This window comes from Momordica charantia (assembly GCF_013281855.1).
Source record: "Momordica charantia cultivar OHB3-1 chromosome 4 unlocalized genomic scaffold, Mcharantia_2.0 BLBB01000004.1, whole genome shotgun sequence".
Lineage (NCBI taxonomy): Eukaryota > Viridiplantae > Streptophyta > Magnoliopsida > Cucurbitales > Cucurbitaceae > Momordica > Momordica charantia.
In genome coordinates, this window is record NW_028275162.1 from 9300978 (window position 1) to 9311291 (window position 10314).

A 10314-nucleotide genomic window follows, 5' to 3' on the forward strand; every position below is an offset into this window, starting at 1 on the left:
CTAATCTGGACCCTCAATAAAAAAGTGATTCTTTGTTTTTTTTCCTTTTTTAAAGAAAAATTAGAAAGTTCCTTCATATAAATCAATTAAAGAAAAGGAAGGAAACTGGGTTATTCAAACCCTAATTTTCTAAAAATAATTATCTTCTTTAACATTTTTAAATGTCCAACCACTACCCTATTGTTTTGAATCAAATTTTTTTTTTCAATTTATACATATACATTTGTAGGTTCTTTGGTCTAATAGTTGTGAGTATAATTTCAAAGCTTATTTTCTTTTCAATTTATATATTGTTGTTACACATAGGTAATATTTTTACTTTAAATTATTGTAGCGATATCTTTTTTTTTCTTCTCTATAAATCATCGAATTTTCTGTATAAATTATCAAATTTTTGAGATTCTGATTCTTCATATTTTATATAATTTTTAATTTAAATTAGAGAGTCTAAAGAAGTCGACAATTTAGAAATTAATTGTCTAACAATTAATATATAATATTATAATTTTTGTTCCAATTTATCAAATATCAATATAAATTAATAAGCATATTTTTCAAAATTTTAATAAAATAATTTTAAAAAATTAATTGTATAAAAAACTATAATTATTATTAATAAATAAAAATTCGGATTATTATTTCATTCTTTTACTTTATAATATATTTATATAGAAAAATCTATCATACTTTTAATAACAAACCTATCGTTGCATAAATTTGGTCTATTGAAATTACCAAATTTGAATCACTCTTCTAAAGTAAAAGGGATCCAACAAAACCTACAAAATATAAAGATTACATAGCGGTGTGGTGCTAGCCACACAAACTCCGATGCTTAAGTTAGAATCGGAGTTTTACGTGAAGCATAGCAGAAAGTATGGTTCTATAGCATACCACAATTATGATTATTTTCCTGATATTTATGGAGGGTGAAACCATAGAGTTAATAGGATATCTCCTCCTAAATAGAGAGGAAAATCTGATAACATCTCCTTTTGAATTCTTTAAATTCAAATTTGAGAAAATAGAGCTTTTCATATCCCTAACAAAACTAATAATCAAAGTATATAAATTGATGTCAATGTTGGGAAATTGACTGACCTGAATAATTTCCCCTTCCACAGAAAATATCCAACACAACCAAAAATATGCAAATAGGAAGAAAAACAATAAACACAAGTAAACGACACAGGAAATTATACTGGTTCACCACTAAGGGCTACGTCCAGTCTTCCACTCAGATGTGGATAATTCACTAATATTTTTAAGGATTGAATACAATAACACTCCCCAAAATATCCTCTAGAGGTCTCAACAAAAGTCTCGTAGCTTCTAATTATTTTACACAATTAATACTTAGGAACATGAATGAAAAACTCACAAGAATCAAGATCTAATTACCCCAAATATCTTGATCTTGATCGATCCTAATGCCTCTGCCAATACCCGAGCCTTTCTCTTAAAACTGCCACGAAACTCCCTGAAAAACGGCTCAAAGACGGCTGGAATAATAACCTATTTTTGGCTGCAAAACCCTAGACCCGAAACTGCACTTATATAGACATCGAAACCGCGCAATTGCACTACGGACAAAAAAGTCCGCCTGCGCCCCCCATCTGGACAGCGTTGCGGCACTGTCCCTAGCACCGCAGTGCTGCCCCTTCAGCCTTCTTAGCATGCAGCTTCAGTTTTCCCCTGTTTTCATCCTGCTTCGACCCCGACACGTCCTGGCTCAATCCCGACTCTTCCCTAACTCGATCCGACATCGTTTTGACTCCACCAATCCCAACAATCTCCCACTTGGAGACAAAGCGACAATTTTCTACCTCACACTGCATCAATAGTGTCCTTTCAACTTCTACACCTTCTGTCAAGGCACAGTTCTGACTCCTCTATCAACGAATTGATCAACACTACTTGACCCTACCCAAGCATCGTCTGACACTGGCCCGAGACTGGGCGCTCTACGAGGTCTTGTCCTCAGACTTAGAGATATAGCCACATACTCTCACTTGATCTAAGTGGTCCCCGTCACTTCAATTCTCGATCGAACCCAACGACCTTTGAATGAAGATTCCCCTGGCGCTCCCACCCAATTCTGTCACCACAGTAGAAACAGAACTCGTACCCTTCAATGCACTAATTCGCCTATGCGACTTCACCAGCTCACCTGAACGTCTGACAGTTGAGGTATGAACTCGATGACCTATCAAATTCCTGCTTCCCTTTTCTGTACTTCTCAACTGTTTAACTTGAGCTGATGGCAGATTCTTCTCATCTATTTTGGCCATCAATGCTGCTGGTTCTTTAAGGTCTCGCCCTGAATCATCTGCAGCTACTCTGTGCATTATCTGTCTCAGTGAACCCTTGGCAACCCTAAACTCTGACACATAAACAGAAGATCTCTTGTGGCCTATTGCCACCACCCTAGATTCCCTCTTTAGCTTCCAGTAACCCCCACTAAACTCACTACTGTAGCCATCGTCATCTAGCTTCCCTGCGGATAACAAATTAAATCTGAAGCTAGGAATATACCTGATGCCTCGTAGCACTAACTCGGCCCTTTCGCCTGTCTTCAAACAAACATCTTCAATTCCTCTGACTTTAGAGATACTCCCATTCCCCATATTCATTGAGCCATAATCACCTACAGTAAGAGATGAGAACCAACGTCTGTATGAAGCAACGTGCGCTGACATTGTAGTGTCTACTACCCACTGGTCTACAGTTATGTTTCTCTGAACACAAGTCAGAAACTCTTCAACTCGTTCTTCTTCTGTTACAACATTTGCAGTATTTTCCCCTTCTCAAAACCTTCTTTGAACTTCCTGCAAAAACGTTTTAGTGTCACTTCTTGTGGCAGTACTAACACTCCACTTTTCCACTAGAACTCCAATTACCCCTGCTATATCTCCGTTGCTGCTTCCCATTGTAACTTATCTTTGCCTTCCCTTTGTTCTGAGCTACCAAAGCTGATTCAACCTCGTTTTCTGCCCCTGAAGTAGATGCAGACATTTTCTCTAATTTTCTTCGGGCTTCCTCATATGGTGGCATCACAAATAGTTGTAAATTTCAAGCTAATTTTCCCTAGCGAATTCGACACCGCGGTCTTCATCATCTCCCAACTATCAGGCAAAGACATTAACAGCCTCATAGCTTTCACCTCCTCCTTAATCTCGACACACATCCCTTCTAATTTGTTCAAGATATCAGTGAGTTCATTAATGTGGGAATTCACCGAGGTTCTCTCCTCCATGTGGATACTAAAATACTTCATTCATAGAACTATTTTTGTATTGGCAGAAGGTTTTTCATACATGTCTTGCAAAGCCTTCAATAATTCTTTTGTTGTAGTCTCTTTCATTACTAGACTACAAACATTCATTGACAACGACATCCTGATATTCGCAACGGCCTGCTCATCCATCTCACTCCAATTCCTGTCTGTCATCCCTACTGGTCGCTCCCCTAAAGTCTTGTGTATCTTCTTGCATGTAAGAAGATCTTTTACCTGCATCTTCCAAAAACTGAAATTCTCCCCGGTGAACTTCAGAGCCCCTTCATAGTAATGGTGTGCGTGATATTTGTCTCCCATGATGCTGCAACCCTACAGCTCTGATACCAGTTGTTGGGAAATTGATTGACCTGAATAATTTTCCCTTCCACAGAAAATATCCAACACAACCAAGAATATGCAAATAGGAAGAAAAACAGTAAACACAAGTAAACGACACAACAAATTATACTAATTCACCACTAAAGGCTACGTCTAGTCTTCCATTCAGATGTGGGTAATTCACTAATATTATTAACGATTAGATACAATAACACCCCCCAAAATATCCCCTAGAGGTCTCAACAAAAGCCCCCTAGCTTCTAAGTATTTTACACAATTAATACTTAGGAACAGGAATGAAAAACTCACAAGAATCAAGATCTAATTACCCCGAATATGTTGATCTTGATAGATCCCAATGCCTCTGCCAATGCCCGAGCCTTTCCCTTGAAACTACCACGAAACTCTCTGAAAAACGGTTGGAATAATAACCCTTTTTCGGCTACAAAACTCTAGACCCGAAACTGCATTTATATAGACATCGAAACAGCGCCATGGCGCTACAGACAAAAAAGTCTGCCCCCCATCTGGACAGCGTTGCGGCGCTGCTCCTTCGGTCCTCTTGGCCTGCAGCTTTTGCTTTTCCCCTGTTTTTATCCTGCTTCAACACCAACGCGTCCCGGCTCGATCCCGACTCTATCCTAGCTCGATCCAACGTCATTTTGACTACACCAATCCCAACAGTCAATATATTTAGATATAAAGTTTTAGATTTGTTGCTCATTGAAATTATTATGCAACAATTCATAGTATGAAAATGTGTAGCACTTTATTTTCACGAAGTGGTGTGAAGGTAACAAGCGTTTTAGATTCTACATTCAATGTATGCGGAAGCAGCTTGCCAGCAAGGTCGGTTCATGCCTTGGCACACTATGTCTTTAACTTCGGAGGGACCTTCCTAGGTCTATCCTAGTGCTCCCACGTGCTACAAAACCTTTTGTAAGATTATATGTCCGACCTTTAAGGTACACAACTTGACTCAGGTGTTGTAATATCTGGCATTCAATTTTGAAATTCAGCAAGTTTGCATTGTCAAACTTCTCTTTTCTTGTTCAACAAGTTGAGGTTGAGGAAGGGGGCTTCGTTGTTGAGAGACTGGTCATATTGCTCAGTCCTTTCGGTTGGTATTCCGATCTCCATGGGGATTACTACCTTTGAGCCAAAAGCTAGGGCGAAGGGAGTTTCACCAGTAGACTTGTTGCGCCTCTGTTTAATAGCTAGAGGGTAGAGTGAAAGTGCACACTGTCACAAGTAATAATATGGAAGTATTCCAAGTTCGTCTTTGGACTAGTTTTCTTTTTAAATAAATTTGCAAACCACTTGAATGAGAAATTGAATTTAGGATTAAAAATAGTTGAAATTGTTAGGAACACAATTTAGAAACACGAGGAGAACATAATTTAGAAAGCCAACGCACCTACTATTGTTTAGTTCTAAAAATATGAATTACACCTACCAAATGAGCCAGGCACACGTTTCTGCTCATTTTATGCAAACTGGTTCAGTTACTATTCCATACCGTTTTTGGTTTGTTTAGAAGACATTACATATCCATATGAAACACAAGAATCCTAAATAAAGCAAACTTCAACTTACGTTTAACGGGTAAGAGAGCCTGTGTCTAGGTTCTTGTTTTAGTTATTATTTTCTAAGTAACTTCCCGTTTCACCTTAATGAACTCCGTTTCATTCTAACATTTGCATAATTAAATTCAAACTATTGTGATTTAACGAGTGACCAACAAAAAAATCAACTAGATAAATTATATCAATCAAGATAAGCAAGAGCAACGTAAAACGTCATGCTCACTAATAGATGTAATTTAAAAATATAAGAAACTAAGACATCCGTAGGAGGGTTGAAAGATAATTTAGCTACTCAATGAATAAAGTAAACAAAATCACAAGAGAAAATAACAAAAGAATTTATTTTCATTAAATTTGGAAAACGAGTACAAAATTGGAACAAATCGAATTGCATTAAAATGAACAATGAACTATTACAAAAAAAATTAAAGAACTAAACAGAGCTACAATTCTCGAAGAGAAAACTTAAAGTTGATAAAAACTTAGTAAGGAAGAACAAAAAGATGAAAGTGTGTTTGAACTCTCTTGCAGGCTTACATTTATAGTCTTGGAGGCTCCCTTTTTGTTGGAGAATAGTTGGGAAGTTAGAACAAAATCTTGGACCAACCAATTTGACCTCATTTTGCATGATCTTAGGGAGAATAGAGTGGATTTCATAGAATGCTTGGTCAAATGAGTTGAAACGCGCGTTTTGACAATTTGGGCAAGAAATGCGTTTAACGCATTTTGGGTGCAGCAAGAGATTCCAACAAAATGTGGCTGGCACATTTGACAATAGGTTGAGAATTTGAGAGTGTTATGCGTCTGGTGCATTTTGATCACCAATCTTGGACTTTCCCTACAAAATAAACATATTTGCATCACTTAACTTGCATTCACCTACGTCTAAGTGCCCAAGTCTTTTATCACAAAATATGCGTATTTTCACTTTATTACATGCATGACCATACATTTTTCAACCTAAATAACCCTTAAATAAACATGACAACATATACTTCTTAGCATTTAATCAAGGCTCTCAAGACTCAAATAGAGTTGTGCAGTAAGACTATAGAACCTCTGGTAGCTCTTCTTCACATCTTCCTTTCCGATCTTAGAGCCTCATCTTCAGGTCACGCTTGATTATTTTGCTGATTGCTTCAACTTGGTCATTTGGTTGAGGGTGAGTAGGGGATGAACTTAGGTGTTTGATACCAAGCTTTGAGCAAAACTCATTGAACTCAGCATTATCAAATTGTCTGTCGTTGTTAGTGACTATAGCTCTAGGTATGCCAAACCGACATAAAAATTATGATTCAAATAAAGTAGATAATCTGAGCTTCAGTTATAGTAGCCAGAGACTCTGATTCTACCCACTTGATGAAATAATCCACTACGATGACGACAAACTTAGTTTGTCCTTTACCCATTAGGAGAAGGGCAATAAGATCGACCTCCCATTGCGCAAATGGCCAATGATTAGAAATTAAAGTGAGAAGCTTGGGTGGCTGATGGATTGCATTAGCAAATTGTTAAGTCAACCAATAGTAACCTTGTTGCATGATCTTGCTGCCAAAGATCTAGCCCTCGCTTCTCTCATGATATAGTTCGCCTCGTCTAGATCCAAACATCTTAATAATGGCAGTGAAAAGCCACGCTTGTAGAGCTTCGCATTTTGAAGCACATATTGTGCTACCTTGTGGCCAAACTTCTTTAACTCTGTCCAATTTTCAGGCGAGTTCCCTTAATTGAGCTCCTTAATTGGATCCATCCAGTATGTTGGTTGAGCTTTAATATCCATAAGATCAGGCTCCAGGATGGGCGATGCATGAAGAATCTCGACGAGAATCGACCTCACAAGGTAAGTGTCATAAGATGATGCCAATTTGGCCAAGGCATCTACATTGGAATTTTCCGACCGAGATATATGCCGAAAGGATGTCTGCTTAATAAGGTATTCTTCAAACTGAGCAAGAAGAGCTTTGGTTAACTTAGGTTTTTCTCCATACGAATATTTTGAACTTGATACTCCTCGGTGATTTGATTTACAATGAGTTGAGGTCACTATAGATCAAAATATAGAACGCTCCGAGCCCTGTGGCCATATGTAATACAGCCAAGAGTGCTTCATATTCATCCTTGTTGTTTGAAGATCAAAACTAGAAGCGTAGATCATATTCGAAATGCATCTAATCTGATGTGAGCAATAAAACACCTGTTCCACAACCCTTATCATTTGAAGACCAATCAACGAACATATTCCACTGAGTGGTAACTTGTTGGTCCGAGCTTATAGTAGGTGTGAGCTTAGCTATGAAATTGGCCACTGTCTATCCTGCTGTTCGAGGCTCAAAGCTTACTCGCTAAGTTCGAGTGTCCATTTCATCAATCGGATAGACGTCTCGGGTTTAGGAATACCTTTCTTAAAGGAAGGTTGGTCAGTAATTGAAGGGATGTGATTCCCGGAGCGGAAGCGGATCTTTATTGCTGATTTTCGGGATACACAATTGAATTTCAAAGAAGGAAAATGCAGGGAAAACCAAATACCTTTGAAGAACTTTTCTTCTACGGTTTCCCACGAACACCACCACTACGTCTTCCTCGCTATCCTCTTGGGTCTCGGGATCGTGCTTGTGGTAGCACCTTGATCGAAGAGAGGGAGAGATTGAGAGAATTTTGAGAGAAAATAATGGGAGTTTTTTTTCTTTTCTGTTCTGTAAAAAACTTGTTCTTCCCATTCTCCAACACTTGAAGAAGAAGAAGGGTGACGTGAGGTAACTCCCCACGTCACAAAACCTCCCACTCCCCTGCAATTTTGCAGGGGAGTTTAATAATAATACATATTATTATTATTATATTAATATAATTAATATTAATAATATATATATAATATATATATATAATAATTAAAATATAAAAATAATTTATTAATTAATCATATTAATTAATAAATAATTATTAATTATTAATCCAATTAATAATTAATTAACATATATATGTTAATCAAATAAATAATTAACACTTAATTATTTATCATAAAAATAGAATCATATTCTATAAAATTTCTCTCCTATAACCTATAGTTCTAATGTACATCTTATGCACATTATTTTTAACCTATAATTTTAACATGAATCTTATTTATATTAATTTTATTTGAATCTCATTCAAATAATTTCTCTCATAATATATAGTTTTAATTTATAATTAACTATATATTATAATGTATCAATATACATATAATCCCTTAAGTAATTTGAACATTTCAAATTTTTCCAAAAACTTGATCCTTGTTTTACCCGTTATGAGCTAGCAAGGGGACCTAATGGACCTACAAATCAGAAGCTCTAACGATGCGAGATTAATCGGTCAAACTCATTGACCGAGTTAATCAAGATTCGTTAACTATGGGTCATTCCACTAAAGACCCGCAGTTGCACTCTTCTCACTGCAGAACGTTTTCGTGTCCACGGATATACGACCATAAATGACGAGTCAATCCTTCACGAGTGCTCGTAACTCAAGTTGGGTCAAATTACCGTTTTACCCCTGAGTTACATCTTACTCCTTAAACACCACTGCTCCTCTAATGAACAACCCGGTTATGGTCCAACCAATAACCGGAAGTCCCTCTCGGCCAATGAGAGGGTGGGGCCCGTTGTTCAAGTTCCGAAGTCAGCATTTAAGGGAACACTCATCTACTCCCCTAAAGTCGGGGAGGAGCGAATTCCATTTTGTGAAGTTATGTTCCCAACTCCACACTCGGTCTCGTCCCCTAAGTGGTAGGAATGTTGACTCGGCGACTCGGGCCACTCTCACCCATACAGATCAAAGGACGAGCCCTCACGGGCATGAGTCTATAACTCACTCAGGATTGAGAATGAGTTACCTGATCATTCTAAGAAATAACAATCTATTAGTTAACGGTGTTACATGTAAAAATTGTCTATTTCGCGGTCCGGTCTTATACAAACTCATTGTACAGGATACCCCCACTCGCATGTCTCCACACGAACGACCTAAATCGAGCCGTCTGTAACCTTTACAGAGTGGGCCGTATCCATAGTGTTGCCAGGATACGGTACCCAGCCTTATCCATATACTATAGACCCTTTAGGTTATTCACGGGATATTATCCATTCATATATCAGGGGTATATCAAATATATACTTCGTATATCAAATATATACCCAATATATATACTGTCTCGATTACATTCAAATAACCTTGGATGTTTAGTTTATTGGATTTGGACAATGCAATGCTATGTTTCAATAACAAATTTATTGAATAAAACTTTATTGTATATACATTTGTTTTTACATAATACAAACTACGAGTTTAGGGCAACACACCCAACAGTATTGTCATTGAATGAGCTTGGATGTAAGGGCGAATACACCAAGCTACAATGACAAATGTCAAAGCCAACTTTTATATTGGGGGATACATAGTTTTCATGTCGGTCATGGATTCACTTGTATAATATACGAGACTTTGATGGCTTAGTCTTGCTTAACTATGGCAGAGCTTACAGCACTTTGAGATACTACAAGGTATAACGTACGAGCTCGTCGCTAGGAACAGGTTTAGCCAACAAAGAAGTCGAGCTTAAAAAAGTTTTGAGCTGATAAAAGACTTCTTGTTATTCAGTGCACCATTCGAACCAACCTTTGTTCTGTACGATTTTAAAGAAAGGTAAGCACTTATCGGTTGAGCTTGATACAAAACAGTTGAATGTCGCACTTCTACCATTCGAACACTGAAGTTGTTTGAGGTTATTTATAACTTCCATGTTTAGAACAACTCTGATCTTATCTTGATTGGCTTCAATCCCACGATGATTAACCATGACCCAAGGAATTTCCCTCAAGAGACCCCAAACATGCACTTAGCTGGGTTAAGCTTTGTTTGGAATTGTGAAGAACTTCCAATGTTTAAGCAATGACAACCAAGTGTGGGCTTGACTGCTTGCTTTTCACAAGCATGCCATTAACATAAATTTCCATGTTGCAGCAAATCTGCTTAGCAAACATTTTATTCTCCATTATTTAGTAGGTCGCGCATGCATTGTTGTGACTGAATGGCATCAAGGTCGCGCCTGCATTGTTGTGATTGAATTGCATCACCTTA